This window comes from Pipra filicauda, unplaced genomic scaffold, assembly GCF_003945595.2.
Source record: "Pipra filicauda isolate LSUMZ 115617 unplaced genomic scaffold, ASM394559v2 scaffold649_size186993_pilon, whole genome shotgun sequence".
Taxonomy (NCBI): domain Eukaryota; kingdom Metazoa; phylum Chordata; class Aves; order Passeriformes; family Pipridae; genus Pipra; species Pipra filicauda.
Window position 1 is genome coordinate 166759 of NW_024104808.1, and position 4938 is coordinate 171696.

Below are 4938 nucleotides of genomic sequence, written 5' to 3' on the forward strand. Positions count from 1 at the left end.
GATTTGGACTCGTGCCTGGCCCGGCCTTGGCTGGGCAGAGAAGGGACAGCCTTTGTGTCCCTGCAGGGCTGGGATTCACTCCCTGCCCCAAAGGCCCCCAATGTGTCTGAGAAGCCCTGGGGGGTGCCTGTCCCACAACTGCTGGGAATGGGGACGGGCTTCCTGCACAGGCCCTGTGCTGTCCATGGCAGCTGCTGCACTTGTGCTGCAGAGCCCTGGCACCTCCCCTGGCACTACAGGCCCCTCTTTGGCTGTTCAATCCAGGCTCTGCTGCCCTGAATGAGGTTCAGCAGTGAAAGAATGTTCAGGAGACAACTGCCATTGTACTCTGAGGACATGTAGAAAATACCCTGATAAAGAACAGGAGAGAGACCTCTCTCCCTGTGCCACCTGACTCCATTTGGTCACCTGAACACCTCTAGGGGCTGCCCTGGACAGAAGGAACAGTGACAGGTTCCCCTGTCCTACCTGTGGGCCCCTTCTGCCACTGAAGTTGGCCAAAGCAATGTCCCAGCAGCCTCCAAGAAGATCCCACAGCTGTTGCCCTGTCCCTAGGAACTGCTCCATTGGAGCCTGCAGTTCCCAGCAGGAATCTCGGTCACCTCTGGCCCCTCAGGAGGAACCAGGGCTTTGTGTCCCAGCAGGTCACTCCTGGCTTTGGTCTTCATTCATTGCCATGGGAGCTGGGACAAGGAGTCACCTGCAGGGGCCTGTTTTGGGCCCACTGAAGTGGGGCAGGAGGAATCCCAGCCCATGGGGGTTGTGGAGGGAGCTGAGTGTCCTTGTGGCCCCAGGTCTGCAGAGCCACAAGGAGACACCTCTGTTGACTCAGCTGAGTCCCTTCCCTCAGTGCAGGTGAAGGAGATCCCTCCTGGGCACTGTCTGGGTTTCCTGTCTAATGATGGGACAGGAAAAGGGGACTCTTGGACTTAACTCTGTGTGTGTTTGGAGAAATGACCCTGCTGAAAGAAGTGTCTGTGCCCAGCTGAGAGAAGGAACATCATTATTTCCTTCAGCTGTGTGCCAGCAGGTTCCCCAGGAGCCCCAGGGACAGCTGGAGGGAGCCCAGAGAGGCAGAGCAAGGGCTGCCTGGGGCTGTTGCTGTGCTGCTGAGCTGGGCTGGGCTCCTGGCACACAGGGAGCTCCTGGCAAGCAAGAAGAGCTTCAAAGAGACAGCTCTGCTGGTGAGCAGCTCCTCTGCACAGCCCAGCAGGGCTGAGGGCACTGCCTGCAGCACCCAGGGCACAGGAGAGAAGGCAGAGAGATGAGAGGCAGCCTGGGCTGGGAGGTGACTGAGCTCTCACTTATGGGAGAAACCTTCCCAGGATTTGAAGGAAGAATTCTCTGGCTGTAGGAAAGTTCAGCTTGCCTTCCTGGAGGCATCTCCTAAAGCTGGCACATCCCACAGCTTCTAGGATCTTTCAGCAGGACTCTCCCAGTTGCTGCAGTGCAGGGGAAGTGGCCATATGGCAGAGCAGGGCAGGAGCTGCAGGCAGCAAGGGCAGAGAGGAGAAGGGAGCAGGAGGTTCAAGGGATCCTGGGCTGGGAGGACAGGGCAGAGCTGCTCAGGGCAGGAACCTTGCCAGCCCTTTGCCAGGGTCAGGCTGTGGCTGCAGAGCAGTGCAGGTGAGTTCCTGCAAGTGCCTCTCCCAGCTGCCAAATGGCAGCAGTGGCAGGAGCTGTCAGGATGGCTCTGCTGGATTTGCTGGGGTGCAGCAGGAGAAGCTGCTGCAGAGCAGGACTTGCTGCTGCCCCCTCAGAGGCCCAGGACAAGAAGGTTCCCTGTGCCAGGGCTGGCTGTGGGGTGGGAAGGTGGGGGTGCAGCCAGGGGTGCCCAGGGCTGTGGGGCAGAGCAGGGTCCTGCCCCCAGGGCTCTGTGTGCTGGGGCAGGGACTCTGCTGCCTGCCAGGGTCAGCTCTCAGCCCGGCCAAGGAGCTGCCACGGGGCTGGGGGAGAAGGGCTGTGGGGAAGGAACAACTCCTGGGAGGGCAGAGCAGGGCAGAGTCCTTCTGATCTCCACAATGGGCTGCAGGGATGAGGGCTGGTCACAGCTCCAGATCAAAGCAGGAAATTTCCCAGAAGGTATTTGCAAGAGGCACAGACAGACAGGGGGTACCTTAAAGAGAATGAACCAGTTCTTTCAGTGTTATACTCTGGGTTGTCTGGGTGCTGACTGTGACAGGGAAATGAATCTCTGAGCACAGGAGGAGACACTGAAACTTGAACTCTGTTGGATTAGAAGGGAATTGAACCTGAGAGTGTCAGACATTAAAACTGTCTTATAGACAGCATCAGTGTCACTTTCTCAGCCCTGGGCCCAGGGACGCAGCTGCTGGCAGGGACAGCTCCAGGCAGCAGAGCCCTGGGCAGGGAGTGGGGGGCAAGTGCCCCCAAGGCCTGGGGGAGGGGGCATTCAGGCAGCTCTGGGGGCCCTTCCCTGCAGCTCTGCTGGGCACTGTGTGCTGGGCCATAGAAATGAGGATTCCCGCAATAGAAAAGAATCTTCCAGGTGTGATGGTAAAAATGGAAAACACAGGTACAATTATTCTAAGGACAGACTAAGCTTCTGCTCTGCAGCCCCAGCTCTTCTGAGTCATTTCAGTAGAGATGGAACTTTTGTACTCAAGGTCTGTTACATCTGACATTCCTTGTATGAGAGCTCTACCAAAGAAGTTCCATGTCCCACTGCAGCAGAGCAAACCTGACTCCTTGGCAGTGCATTTGGTGACATTTGACACATCGATTTCTTTTAAAAAATGGAATTGCTCTTTCACAGAGGTATGTCTTAACTGTTCCCTGTCCTTTCCTTTTTTGAACAGACACTATGCTAAGAAACAGCAAATGTCCAACAGCAGCTCCCTCACCCAGTTCCTCCTCCTGGCATTCGCAGACAGGAGGGAGCTGCAGCTCCTGCACTTCTGGCTCTTCCTGGCCATCTCCCTGGCTGCCCTCCTGGCCAACGGCCTCATCCTCAGCGCTGTAGCCTGGGACCACCACCTGCACACCCCCATGGGCTTCTTCCTGCTCAACCTCTCCCTCACAGACCTGGGCTGCATCTGCACCACTGTCCCCAAAGCCATGCACAATTCCCTCTGGGGCACCACAACCATCTCCTACACAGGATGTGCTGCACAGCTCTTTTTCTTTTTCTTCTTCATGTCAGCAGAGTTTTCCCTCCTCACCATCATGTGCTACGACCGCTACGTTGCCATCTGCAAACCCCTGCACTACGGGACCCTCCTGGGCAGCAGAGCTTGTGCCCACATGGCAGCAGCTGCCTGGGCCACTGGCTTTCTCAATGCTCTGCTGCACACAGCCAATACATTTTCCCTGCCCCTGTGCCAGGGCAATGCCCTGGACCAGTTCTTCTGTGAACTCCCACACATCCTCAAGCTCTCCTGCTCACACTCAGGCTACCGCAGGGAAATTGGGCTCACTGTCATTAGTACCTGTTTAGCATTTGGTTGTTTTGTTTTCATTGTTTTCTCCTATGTGCAGATCTTCAGGGCTGTGCTGAGGATCCCCTCTCAGCAGGGAAGGCACAAAACCTTTTCCACTTGCCTCCCTCACCTGGCTGTGCTCTCCCTGTTTGTCAGCACCTCATTCTTTGCCTACCTGAAGTCCCCCTCCATCTCCTCCCCATCCCTGGATCTGTTGGTGTCAGTTCTGTACTCAGTGGTTCCTCCAAGCCTGAACCCCCTCATCTACAGCCTGAGAAACCAGGAGCTCAAGGATGCCCTGAGGAAAATGATGACTGGATGCTTTTCAGGAGCAATAACCTGCCTCTTTTCTTCTGCACCACACTCACTGTGTAACCCTTTACTGGCCCAGCCTACCTTCTAAAACTTTTGAGAGTTGTGGTGGGTGAGTTTTCTTATATTATTTCCTCTTTTAATATTGTTAACACATAAATTTATTCTTCATTCCATACCTAATTCACTTTCTACCTCTTTGTTTTGACCCACAGTTGTGTAAATGAGGAATCATTCTTTGTGGGCATTTAAACAAACAAAATTTCCTGCAGCAACTTCTTTGTCAAACATCCTGCCTTTGTTATTCTGTACATGAGGAATCAATATCTCTGAGTAGAATAAAGGACTTGAATTCTTTTTTCCTGATTCTCCCTTCAACAACTTCCCTAAAACTGGAGCTCAGTGCCTGTGTGCAGAGGAGAAGGGGTAAAGAGTCCTGGTACAGGAGCACTGCCAGGGAGCAGCAGCTCTTGGCCTTTTCAGAGATGCTCTTTTCCCACTGCCTCCCTCTCCTTTCTGCTCCTTGCCCAAGGCCTGAGTGCTCTGGCAGCTCAGTCCCTGCTGTGTGTCAGTCCTGTGACCGTGGGCAGGGACAGGCCCTGGGCACTGCTGGGACAGAGCTGGGCTCCTTGACATCATTTCCATCAGGAAAGGGGATCCCTCTGGGCAGTTCCTGAAGACTTTGTTCTTTTTGAAAGGTTGGTGTAAAGAACAAGGCCAAGGAATAGACTCTGCAAAGTCTCATTGCTTTGCTTGTTTCCCCATTCGGTCCCTGCAGTGAGAGAAGCGACTCACTGGGGTACTTGAGGGACTGAGGGCTGGGTCAGATGTTCTGTGCTGGTGGCCAGTGGCAAATGGTCTCCAAGTCACCTGCCTGGGGCTCTGCAGCTTGTGAGGGCTCTGATGGCAGGTGAGGACTTGTCTGTAGGAACTCAGGAAGTGCAGGAGAGCACAGAGGATCTGCAGGGACAGCCCGTCCCATCCAGTCAGCAGGGAATGGAGCCCTGGAGCAGAATCCTGCCCAGGGTGGAGTCACCAGAGATCAAGTCCTAAATCTGCCTGTGAACTGGTAAAGGAGAGTTCTGCAACCCCAGGGGACGCAGCAGGAACAGAGAAAGGACTCTGGCCAGTGACTTGTCTCACCTGCAGTGAACTCCCCTTGTGCCTCCCCAGTTCAGGGGGGGCT

At 55.0% G+C, this 4938-nt stretch overlaps 1 pseudogene; it reads left to right on the forward strand.

The window, feature by feature from the left end:
• Positions 1 to 2841: 2841 nt before the first annotated feature.
• On the forward strand, positions 2842 to 3815 carry LOC120324677 (annotated as a pseudogene).
• Positions 3816 to 4938: the final 1123 nt, after the last annotated feature.